At 37.7% G+C, this 13,220-nt stretch overlaps 1 pseudogene; it reads right to left on the bottom strand.

Annotated features, from left to right (window-relative positions):
* Positions 1 to 4,344: 4,344 nt before the first annotated feature.
* Positions 4,345 to 11,245, bottom strand: LOC101398543 (ferritin heavy chain pseudogene; annotated as a pseudogene).
* Between the last annotated feature and the right edge of the window lie 1,975 nt (positions 11,246 to 13,220).

The raw sequence follows: 13,220 nt of genomic DNA, 5'->3' as shown, positions 1-13,220 counted from the left end.
ATTTAATCTCATGTTGTTTTGTTCATCATGGCCCCTAAGTGTACAAAATCCACTGCTAATGTTGCCAGTAAGAGGCCACATCAAGAGATTGACCTGGAAACAAAATTAAAAGTGATTAAGGACTACAAAAGTGGAAAATCAGTGATGATTGTTGCTCATCAGTAGTGCTTGTCCCCTTCCACTGTAGCTACGATCTTGAAGATCAAGAAAAAAAGGGATGGGAGCTATTAAAGAATCTGCTTCATTGAAGGCAACAAGACTAACAAAAGTTCGAGAAGGGCCTATATCAGACGTGGAAAAACTTCTAATGACCTCGATTGAAGACCAGACACAGAAACATATCCTGCTTGGCACCATGACAATCATGGCCAAAGCAAAAAGTTATTTGCGATATTGAAAGAAAAGGCTGGACCTGACTACGATGTTGAGTTTACTGCTAGCTCTGGGTGGTTTAAACAAGTCAGGAATGATTATTCGTTACATAAGGTGAAAGTGAGTGGTGAGGGCCGGCCCCATGGCTTAGCAGTTAAGTGTGCGCGCTCCGCTGCTGGCGGATCCCAGGCGCGCACTGGTTCGGATCCCAGGCGCGCACTGACGCTTCTCCGGCCATGCTGAGGCCGTGTCCCACATACAGCAACTAGAAGGATGTGCAACTATGACATACAACTATCTACTGGGGCTTTGGGGAAAAAAAGGAGGAGGATTGGCAATAGATGTTAGCTCAGAGCCGGTCTTCCTCAGCAAAAAGAGGAGGATTAGCATGGATGTTAGCTCAGGGCTGATCTTCCTCACAAAAAAAAAAAAAAAGAAAGAAAGTGAGTGGTGAGTCTGCAAGTGCTGATGTGAAGGCAGCTGAAGAATTTTTGGAAACTCTAGATAATCTGATTGTGGAGGAAAATTACTTGCCAGAGCAAATATTCAATGTGGATGAAACCTCCCTATTCTGGAAATGGATGCCTGAAAGGACTTTCATCCATAAGGAGGCAAAATCAATGCCAGATTTCAAGGCTTTTAAGGACAGGATAATGGTGTTGCTTGGGGGCCATGTTGCAGGCTACAAATTGAAACCCTTTGTGATCTGGCACAGTGAGAACCCCAGGGCCTTCAAGCATTTCAGTAAGCACACACTGCCAGTGTACTGCAGGAGCAATAGGAAGTCATGGATGACCCAGCTCCTCTTCCAAGATGCCCTCCTGAAATGCTGTGCCAGCAAAATGGAGATGTACTGTTTGGAGAATAACATGCCATTTAAGATTTCACTTATTGTTGATAATGCTCCCACACATCTTCCTTTTAGTGGTGATCTTCATCCCGATATCAAAGTGATGTTTCTCCCCCCAAACACCACCTCTTCAATCCAACCAATGGATCAAGGAGTTATAGCAGTTTTTAAGGCCTACTACCTGAGAAGGACCTTTGCCTGGGCTACTGCTACAACTGAGGAAGACACTGATGCAATTCTGGGAGGATTATAACATCTATGACAGCATCAAGAACCTTGCTTGGGCTTGGGGTGATATCATCAAGGAGTGTATGAATGGCATTGGAAGAAAACACTCAAGAGGTTCATCCATGACGTCAAAGGATTTGCCAAGGATGAGGAGGTTGCAAAAATCAACAGGGCTGTGGTTGAGATGGCAAACAACTTTAACCTGGGTGTGGATGAGGATGACATTGAGGAGCTCCTAGAGGTGGTTCCTGAGGAATGGACTAATGAGGCATCGTTGGAACTGGAACAGGCATGCAGAGCTGAAGAAGAGGCAAGAGAAAAGGAAACTGCAGGAGAAGGAAAAGAAGAACCCTCAAGAAAATTCACAGTGAAGAGTTTAGCAGGTTTTGTAGATCCCAACAAGCTCCTTAAAAAGTCTGAAAACATGGACTCCAACACTAAAAGGTTTTCATTAGTAAAGAGGAGTGTTTATGGTATATTATCTGCTTACAAGCAAATCTATGATGGAAAAAACAAAAAAGCAAATCACCATGGACATATTGCTGAAAAGAGCAACAACTCCTCAAAGAAGAGCCTCAGGTAGGTCCTTCTAGGTATTCTAGAAGAAGGCATTGTTATCATAGGAGATGACGGTTCCAGGCATGTTATTGCCCTGAAGACCTTCCAGTGGGACAAGAGGTGGAGGAGGAAGACGGTGATATTGATGATCCTGACCCTGTGTAGGCCTAGGCTAATGTGTGTGTTTGTCTCTTAGTTTTTAACAAAAAACTTAAAAAGAAAAAAATAAAAAAATTTAAAAGTAGAAAAAAGTTATAGAATAAGGATGTAAAGAAAAAATATTTTTGTACAGCTGTACAATGTGTTTGTGTTTTAAACTAAATGTTAATCTAAAGAGTCAAAAAGTTAGAAAAAAAGAAAAAGTTGATAAAGTAAAAAGTTACAGCAAGCTAAGATTAATTTATTATTGAAGAAATAAAAATATTTTTTAGAAATTTAGTGTGTCCTAAGTGTACAGTGTTTATCAAGTCTACAGTAGTGTACAGGAATGCCCTAGGCCTTCACATTCACTCACCACTCACTCACTGACTCTCCCAGAGCAAATTCCAGCCCTGCAAGCTCCATTCATGGTAAGTGCCCTATACAAGTGTACCATTTTTTATCTTTACACTGTATTTTTGCTGTACCTTTTCTATGTTTAGATATGTTTAGATACACAAATACTTACCGTTGTGTTGCAGTTGCCCACAGTATTCAGTACAGTAACTTGCTGTACAGGTTTGTAGCCTAGGAGCAATGGGCTATACCATATAGCCTAGGTGGGTAGTACCATCTAGATTTGTGTAAGTACCCTCTAATATTCACACAATTATGCAATCGTCTAACGACTCATTTCTCAGCATGTGTCCCCACTATAAAGTGATGCATGACTGTAGTGGTCTCCTAGAAAGAATGCTTGGGATGTAAATTTTATGAGCGCTTGCATGAATGACAAAAGGTTTATTTTACACTCATGCTGGAGACAGTTTGGCTAGATAAAGTATAATTTTCTCTCACTTGTTGAATGCATAGGGAAGCTTGACTGTAAAATATATGCCCCCGGAATGTCAGAGGTAGTAGAGAGGAGAGTAAGTCAAATTTGTTGCTTAATTTGCTAACTACATAGAAACGTAAGGTCTACATATCTGCCTACTGGATTTGGCCTGAATTGGTCCTGATTTTTTTTTCCAATTTTTTAAATTGTAAAATACACATAACAAATATTACCATCTTAACCAAGTTTAAGTATACAGTTCAGTGGTATTAATTACATTCCTATTGTTGAGCAACCATCATCATCCATCTCCAGAACTCTTTTCATCTTGCACTAACTGAAACTCTAGACCCATTAAGCAATAACTCCTTATTCTCTCTGGCCCCCAGCCCCTGGCAACCACCATTTTATTTTCTGTCTCTATGATTTTGACTACTCTAGGTACATCATATAAATGGAATCATACAGTATTAGTATTTTTGTGACTGGTTTATTTCACTTAGCATAATATCCTCAAGGTTCATCCATGTTGTAGCATATGTCAGAATTTCCTTCCTTTTCAAGGCTGAATAATATTCCATTATATGTATATACATACATTTTGTTTATCCACTTATCTGTTCATGGACCTTTGGGTTGCTTCTATGATTTAGCTATTGTGAATAATGCTGCTATGAACATGGGTGTACAAATATATCTTTGAGACCCTGTGTCAATTCTTTTGGGTATATAACCAGAAGTGGAATTGCTGGATCATATGCTAAATCTATTTTTAATTTTTTGGGGAACCGCCTTACTCTTTCCCACAGTGGCTGTACCATTTTACATTCACGTCAACGGTGCACAAGGGTTCCAATTTCTCCACATCCTTGCCAACACATTATTTTGGATTTTTTTGATCGTAGCCATCCTAATGGATATGAAGTGGTATCTCGTTGTGGTTGTGATTTGCATTTCCCTGACGATTAGTGATGTTCAGCAACTTCTCATGTGCTTATTGGCCATTTGAATATCTTCCCTGAAGAAATGTCTATTTCAAATCTTTTGACCATTTTGAATTGGGTTATTTGCAATTTAGTTTTAGGAGTTCTCTATATATTCTGGATATTAATTCCTTATCAGATATATGATTTGCAAATATTTTCTCCCATTCTGTGGGTTGCCTTTCCCCTCCAATGAAAATGTCCTTTTTTTGGGAGGGGGGTGTACCAAATTGCTTTATTTGAAGGACTGGTACAAATGAAAGAAATTAAGTATATGTTTTGGTACAACCTATAGAAAAGGTAAATTAACCCCAACATGTATGCACTGCCTTGGTGACCAGGGAAGTCACTCCCGTGGCTATGGGAAGCCAGCCTAAGGCTTAGCTCTCATTGTCACTGTATCCCAGCATGTGCTTGTCAAAGAGAAAATACTGTGTCATGCCAGATTCTGGGGCCCCCATCTTGTGCGTTGGTTATGTGGTCACCCAATTCTTTGATAGATCTCCCCTGCTCATTCAGGTAATGAGTCTCAATGGAGTCACATGGTGGGGGTTGTTTTTGTCAGTGGCCAGATTGTGAAGTTTCAGTAGTGATTGGTTCACACTTTCCAAGTGTAACACACACTCCTTTACACTCAGCCCGTTCTCCCAGTCCTCACAGTCTGGTTTCTTGATATCCTGAAGGAAGACTCAGTCACCCCGTTGGTCCTTCAGTTTCACTGGTTTCTCAGCATCTTCCCTCTCCTCATGAAATTGGTGAAGAAAATATTTGGCAAAGCTCTTCAAAGCCACATCTTTGTGGTCAAAGTTGTAAGCCATGGTTAGGTAGATGTAGGAGGCATAGAGCTCCAGGTTGATCTGGCAGTTGATGGTGGCCTCTGAGTCCTGGTGGTAGTCCTGGCCCACCAGTGAGTGGCACGCAGTTGTTATGGTGGGCGGCTGAGGGGAGGTGGTGGTGGCTGCCTAGAGCTTGATGGCAGCAGGGGCCTCAGGGCTGTCCGAGAGCCCTGTGAGGAGGTGGCCGAGGGCTGGCTCAGAGTGGCCAGCCAGCCAGGGGATTAGTGCCTGTTCTGTCCTAGCACTGTTGAAGCAGGAAACCATGGTGACTCTTGGAAAAGACTGTTGAAAGCATCCTTTGATGCACAAAAGCTTCTAATTATTGTGAAGTCCAGCTTGTCTCTTTTTTCTTTTGTTGCCTGCGCCTTTGATATCAGATCCAAGAAATCATTGCTAAATTCAATGTCCTGAAGCCTTTGCTATATATTTTCTTCTAAGAGTTTTATGTTTTAGATTTTATGTGTAGGTCTGTAATCCATTTTGAGTTAATTTTTGTATATGGTGTTATATGAGGGTCCAACTTCATTCTTTTGAATGTGGCTATCCAGTTTTCCCAGCACCATTTGTTGAAAAGACTGTCCTTTCCCCATTGAATGGTCTTGGTACCCTTGGTGAAAATCAATTGACTAGATACGTGAGGGTTTATTTCTGGGATCTCTATTCTACTCCATTGGTCTATATGTCTATCTTCATGCCTGTACCACACTGTTTTGATTACTATAGCTTTGTAGTAAGTTCTGAAATCAGAAACTATGAGACCTCCAACTTTGTTTGTCTTTTTCAAGATTGTTTTGACTATTCTGGGTCCCTTGAAATTCCATATGAATTTTAGGCTGGATTTTTCTATTTCTGCAAAAAATGTCATTGAGATTTTGATAGGGTTTGCATTGAATCTGTAGATTGTTTTGAGTAGTATGGACATTTTAACAATATAAATCTTTTAATTCATGAACATGGAATGTATTTCCATTTATTTATGTCTTTAATTTCTTTCAGCAATGTTTTTTTTTTTAATTTTATTTATTTATTTATTTTCCCCCAAATCCCCAGTAGATAGTTGTATGTCATAGCTGCACATCCTTCTAGTTGCTGTACGTGAGACGCGGCCTCAGCAAGGCCGGAGAAGCAGTGCGTCAGTGCGCGCCCGGGATCTGAACCTGGGCCGCCGGCAGCCGAGTGCATGCACTTAACCAATAAGCCACGGGGCTGGCCCTCAGCAGTGTTTTATGATTTTCATTGTATAAGTCTTTCACCTCCTTAGATAAGTTAATTTCTCCATATTTTATTCTTTTTGATGCTACTGTAAGTGGAACTGTTTTTAAAATTTCCTTTTCAGTTTGTTCATTATTAGTGTATAGAAATGCAACTGATTTTTGTGTGTTGACTTCGTATCCTGCTGCTTTGCTGAATTTGTTTATTAGTACCAAAGGTTTTTTGTATGTGGAATATTTAAGATTTTCTACATATAAGATCATATCATCTGTGAACAGAGATAATTTTACTTCTTCCTTTCCAATTTGGATGCCTTTTATTTGTTTTCTTTTCTTTTTTCTTTTTTGCCTGATTGTTCTGCCTAGGGCTTCTAGTACTAGATTGAATAGAAGTGGTGAAAGCAAGCGTCATTCCCTTGTTCCTAATCTTAGAGGAAAAGCTTTCAGTCTTTCACCATTGAGTATAATGTTCACTGTGGGTTTTTCATACATGGCATTTGTTATGTTGGGGTAGTTTCCTTCTACTCCTAGTTTTTTGAGGGTTTCTTTTATCGTGAAAGGGTGTTGAGTTTTGTCAAATGCTTTTTCTGTATCAACTGAGGTGATCATGAAGGTTTTTTCCCTTTATTCTGTTAATGTAGTTGATTAATATTGATCGATTTTTGTATGGTGAGCCCTCCTTGCATTCCAGGAATAAATCCCACTTGGTCATGATGTATGATCCTTTCAATATGCTCCTCAGTTTGGTTTGCTAGTATTTTGTTGAGGATTTTTGAATCAATGTTCACAACGGATATTGTTCTGTAGTTTTCTTTTCTTGCAGTGTCTTTGTCTGGCTTTGGTATTAGAGCAATGCTGATCTCGTAGAATGAGTTTGGAAGTGTTCTCTCCTCTTCAATTTTTTGGAAGAGTTTGAGAAGGATTGGTATTAGTTCTTCTTTAAATGTCTGGTAGAATTTCCCACTGAGCCTTCAAGTCTAGGGCTTTTATTTGTTGGGAGATTTTTGACTACTGATTCAATCTCCTTACTAGTTATAGGTATATTCAGATTTTCTGTGTCTTTATGATTCCAACTTCATAGGTTTTGTGTTTCTAGGAATTTTTTCCCTTTCATCTAGGTTATCCAATTTGTTGGCATACAATTGTTCATAGTACTTTCCTATAATCCTTTTTATTTCTGTAGATTCAGTTGTAATGTCCCCACATTCATTTATTTTAGTAAAATAAATTCTCTCTTTTTTCCTAGTCAATCTAGCTAAAGGTTTGTCAATTTGGTTCATGTTTTCAAAGAACCAACTTGTGGTTTCACTAATTTTCTCTGTCATTTTTCTATCCTCTATTGCATTTATCTCTGCTCTAATCTTTATTATTTCCTTTTTTCTGTTAGTGTCATGTTTATTTGTTTCTTCTTTTTCTAGTTTCTTAAGTTGTAAAGTTAGGTTGTTGATTTTTCTTGTTTTTTAATGTAAGCATTTATAGCTGTAAATTTCCCCCTTAGCACTGCTTTTGCTGCATCCCATAAGTTTTGACATGTTGTATTTTTGTTTTCATTAGTTTCTAAGTATTTTCTAATGTCCCTTGTGGTTTCTTCTATAATTCATTGGTTATTTAAGAATGTGTTGTTTAATTTCTACAAATTTACTAATTTTCCAGTTTTCCTTCTGTTATTGATTTCTAACTTCATCTTATTATAGTAAGAGAAGATATTTTGTATGATATCTATCTTTTTAAATCTATTTTGTGGCCTAACATATGGTTTATCCTGGTAATGTCCCATGTGCACTTGAGAAGAATGCATATGCTGTTGTTGTTGGGTAGAGTGTTCTGTATATGTCTCTTAGGTCTAGTTGGTTTATAGTGTTGTTCAAGTCCTCTCCTTACTTATCTTCTGTCTATTTATTCTATCCATTTTTAAGACTGGGTTATTGAAGTCTCCAACCATTAGTGTGCAACTGTTTATTTTTCCCTTCAATTCTGTCAGTTTTTGCTTCATATATTTTGATGGTCTGTTATTAGGTGCATAAATGTTTGTAATTAGTATATCTTTTTGCTCTATTCCACCACTAATTAATATATAATGTCTTTCTTTGACTCTTGCAAATTTGTTTGATTTAAAGTCTGTTTTGTCTGATGTTAGGCACCTCTGCTCTCTTTTGATTACTATTTGCATGGAATGTCTTTTTCCATCCTTTCACTTTCAACTCATTTGTGTCTTTGGATCTCAAGTGAGTCTCTTGTAGACAGCATACAGTTGGATCATTATTTTAAATCCATTCTGCCAATCTCTGTCATTTGATTAGAGAGTTTAATATATTTACATTTAAAGTAATTGATAAAGAGGGACATTTGTCATTTTAATATTTGTTTTCTATATGCCTTAGCTTTTTTTGTCCTTCATTTCCTGCATCGCTGTCTTCTTTTGTGTTTACTTGATTTTTTTGTAGTAAAAGTCTTAATCCCTTTCTCATTTCCTTTTATGAATATTCTGTAACTATTTTCTTTACTGTTACCATGGGGATTACATTTGACATCCTAAAGCTATAACATTCTAATTTGAATTCATACCAGCTTAAGTGCAATAACATACAGAAACTCTGCTCTTATACAGCTCTATCCCCATTTGTTTCAATTATTTTAAATTTTTTTAGGAGAAACTATTCTGTGTGCTTTTTTTTTTATTGAGGTAACTTTGGTTTATAACAATATGTAAATTTCAGATGTACATCATTATATTTCTACTTCTGTATACACTACATGGTGTTCACCACCAAAAAGTCTGGTTTCTGTTTAAATCATACAAATGTCCCCCGTTGCCCCTTTTGCCCTCCCCGCACCTCCTTTCTCTTCTGGTAACCACCAATCTGTTCCTGTATCTATGTGTTTGTTTGTTGTTGTTGTTGTTTTCCTATCTGCCACATCTGAGTAGAATCATATGGTATTTGTCTTTCTCTGTCTGACTTATTTTGCTGAGCATAATACCCACAAGGTCTATCTGTGTTGTTGCAAATGGCAATATTTCATCATTTTTTATGGCTGAGTAGTATTCCATTGTATATATATACCAGTCATTCATTCATTGATGGGCACTTAGATCATTTCCATGTCTTGGCTATTGTAAATAATGCTACAGTGAACATAACTGTGCATAAATCTTTTCAAATTCATGTTTTCATATTCTTTGGATAAATACTCAGAAGTGGAATAGCTGGATCAATGTAGTTCTATTTTTAATTTTTTGAGAAATCTCCATACTGTTTTCCATAGTGGCTGAACCAATTTACATTCTCACCAGTAGTATAGGAGGGTTCCCTTTTCTCCACCTCCTCTCCAACACTTGTTATTTCTTGTATTTTTAATAATAGCCATTCTGACAGGCTTGAGGTGATATCTCATTGTGGTTTTGGTTTGCATTTCCCTAATAATTAGTGATGCCGGACATCTTTTCATGTGCCTGTTGGCCATTTGTATATCTTCTTTGAAAAAAATATCTGTTCATCCTCTGACTAATTTTTAGTCAGGTTGTTTGTTTTTTTGTTGTTGAGTTGTATGAGTTCTTTGTGTATTTTGGATATTAATTCATTATCAGATATATGATTTGCAAATATCTTCTCCCTGTTGGTAGATTGTCTTTTCATTTTGTTGGTTTCCTTTGCTGTGCAGAAGCTTTTTGGTTTGGTGTAATCCCATTTGTTTATTTTTCCTTTTGTTTCCCTTGCCTGAGGAGACATATTCAAAAAGATACTGCTAAGGCCAATGTCAAAGAGTATACTGCTTATGTTTTCTTCTAGGAGCTTTATGGTTTCAGGTCTTACATTCAAGTCTTTCATCCATTTTGAGTTAATTTTTGTGTATGATGTAAGATAGTGGTTTAGTTTTGTTCTTTTGCATGTGGCTGTTTTCCCAACACCATTTATTGAAGAGACTGTCCTTTCTCCATTGTATGTTCTTGGCTCCTTTGTGAAAAATTAGTTGCCCATAGATGTGTGGGTTTACTTCTGATTTCTCAATTTTTTTCCATTGATCTGTGTGTCTTTTTCTGCCAGTACCATGCAGTTTTGATTACTATAGCTTGATAGTATACTTTGAAATGAGAGAGTGTGGTAACTCCAGCTTTGTTCTTTTTTCTCAGGATTTCTTTGACTATTTGGGGTCTTTTGTTGTTCCACATAAATTTTTGGATTCTTTGTTCTATTTCCGTGAAAAATGTCATTGGGCTTTTGATAGAGATTGCACTGAATCTGTAGATTGCTTTAGGTAATACGGACATTTTAGATATGTTAATTCTTCCAATCCATGGGCACAAAATATCTTTCCATTTCTTTGTGTTTTTGATTTCTTTAAAAAATGTCTTATAGTTTTCAGTGTACAGGTTTTTCACCTCTTTGAATAAATTTATTCCTAGGTATTTTATTTTTTTTGTTGTGATTTTAAATGGGATTGTTTTGTTGATTTCTCTTTCTGCTACTTAGTTGTTAATGTATAGAAACACAACTGATTTTTGTATGTTGATTTTGTACCCTGCAACTTTACTGTATTTGTTTATTATTTCTAATAGTTTTTTGGTGGATTTTTTAGAGTTTTCTATATATAAAATCATGTCATCCACGGATAGTGACAGTTTTACTTCTTCCTTTCCAATTTAGATACTTTTTATTTCTTTTTCTTGCCTAATTGCTCTGGCTCTATTTCCAGTGCTTTCTAATGCATTCTTCATCTTATTTATTGAGTTCTTCAGCTCCAGAATTTCTGTTTGGTTCTTTTTTAGAGTTTCACTCTCTTTGGTAAAGTATCTTTCTGTTCATTTATTTATTCCTGAGCTCATTGAACCACCTGTCTGAGTTTTCTTGTAGCTCATTGAGTTTCTTCATGACAGCTATTTCAAATTCTTTTATCAGTTAGATCACACTCTTCCATGACTTTATGTTTGGTTTATGAATCATTTTCTTTTGGTCATGCCCTGTTACTGTGGTTTTTCGTCATGCTTGCTGAGTTATTCCTCTGCTGGTGCATTTGTTGTAGTGAACACTTTTCTTATTCAGGCATAGCTTTGTTTGCTTTAATTCTAACTATTCAACTGGTTGGAGATTAGAGGCCTTTTGTTTTTCAGTAGGTGGCGCTATAGCACTAGTTTTTGGTTTCTCTTCCTGAGTTGCCTCTAGCTGTACTTGAAGATAGACTGTTCCACCCTCCACCGCCTCTATTAGGGGTGTTGCCAGTACTTTCATGGTCCCCATGTGCACCTCCAGGAGTCACTGATGCCTTGCTGTTGCCAACGTTGCTGCAGTTGCTGGCTTCGCCACTGGGGCTACAGGGATGGCTGATGCCTCCACTGTGTCTGAGATCACCTGGGTCATAAGCTCTGACAATATGGCAGCAGGGGGTGGAGATGGGAGATGAGGAGAGGAGCTGGGGTGGGGGTGCTCCACCTCTGCTGTTGCCTATTTCCTTGTGGCCCCAGGTGCTGCTGCGGTTGGGAAATTAGAGTTGTGTGCTCACCTCTGCTGCTGCTACCAGCCTCTGAGCATGGCCAGGGGGCCTGAGATCATAGAGTTCCACCTCCACTGCTGTTACACTCCCTATGGCTGCAGGTGCTGCCCCAGCTGGGAGGCTGGAGTTGCACACATGCCTCCACTGCTGCCCACCATGTTCTCTGGGGTTGGGGGTGGTTGGTTCAGCTGCTGTGGCTGGAAAGCCAGGATTCTAGGCACTGCCTCCACTATTCCCCTTGTTGGTCTCCTGTATGTGCTCCAATCCACCCACCTTTGTATGTAGCAATGTGTGGATCTCTGGCATCCTGGGTGTTGGGCAATGTAGCTTTTGTTGGATTATGGATGCTTTACTTGCTGTAGATTGAAAGGGAAAGACAAAGGGATCCTCTCATGCTGCCATGATGATGACATCTCTCCTTTCAGTTATTGATGTCACACAATTACATCTTTATACATTATGTGCCCAAAACCATAAAATAATAACTGTTACTTGTATTGCAGTGGTCACTTAAATTGTGTACAAAACAAAATGTAGAGTTACAAACCAAAGTTATAATAATACTAGCTTTTAGACTAATAATTGTTTTTTAAAAAATATATTACTCTCTGAAATCGTGTAGAAAACCAAAAGTAGTGTTACAAACCATTTTTACAATAATACTGGCTTTTGTAGTTGTCCATATGTTTACATTTACTGAAATCTTTATTTTTCCATATTACTTTGGGTTATAGTCTAGTGTCCTTTCATTTCAACCTGTAAGACTTTCTGTAGCATTTTCTTCAGCGCAGGTCTAGTGGTAACAAACTCCCTCAGCTTTTATTTATCTGAGAATGTCTTAATTTCTCTCTCACTTTTAAAGGACTGTTTTACCAGATATAGGATTCCTGGTTGACAGTTTTACTTTTAGCGCTTTGAATATATCAGTCCACTGCCTTCTGGCCTTCAAGGTTTCTGATGAGAAATCTGCAGGTGATCTTACTGAGGATCCCTTGTATGTGAGGTGTTGCTTCTCTATAGCTGCTTTCAAGATTCTCTCTTTGTCTTTCAACAGTTTGATCACAATGTGTCTTGGTGTGAGTCTCTGAGTTCATCCTACTTGGAATTCGTTGAGCTTCTTGGATGTTTATATTCACATCTGTCATCAAATGGGAAGTTTTCAGCTATCATTTCTTCAAATAATCTCTTCCTCTTTCGAGACTCACAATGTGTATGGTAGTTTGCTTGATGGTGTCCCACAGTTCCCTTAGGCTCTGTTGACTTTTCTTTAATCTTTTTTCTTTTTGTTCCTCAGACTTGATAATTTCCATTATCCTATCTTCAAGTTCACTGATTCTCTCTTCTGCCTGCTCAAATCTGCTTTTGAAATTTTCATTTTAGTTAGTGTACTTTTCAGCTCTAGAATTTCTTTTTGATTTCTTTTTTTTTTTAATGTTTTGTTTATTGTAGTAACATTGGTTTTTTTTTTTTTTGATTTCTTTTTAGGTTTTCTTTCTACTTATTGATATTTCCACTTTGTTCATATGTTGTTTTCTTGAAATTGTCTACATTTTCTTTTAGTTCTTTGAACATCTTTAAGACAGTTTTTAAAAAGTCTCTGTGTAGTAGGTCTGCCATTTGGTCTTTCTCTGGGACAGTTCTATTGATGTGTTTTTTTTCCCTTTGAATGGGCTAGATATTCCTAGTTCTTTGTATGACTTGTTATTTTTTGCTGAAAACATG

The sequence above is a fragment of the Ceratotherium simum genome, chromosome 3 (assembly GCF_057802395.1).
Source record: "Ceratotherium simum simum isolate JZ-2026a chromosome 3, ASM5780239v1, whole genome shotgun sequence".
NCBI classification, from domain to species: domain Eukaryota; kingdom Metazoa; phylum Chordata; class Mammalia; order Perissodactyla; family Rhinocerotidae; genus Ceratotherium; species Ceratotherium simum.
This window is presented reverse-complemented; position numbering and strand designations above follow the sequence as displayed.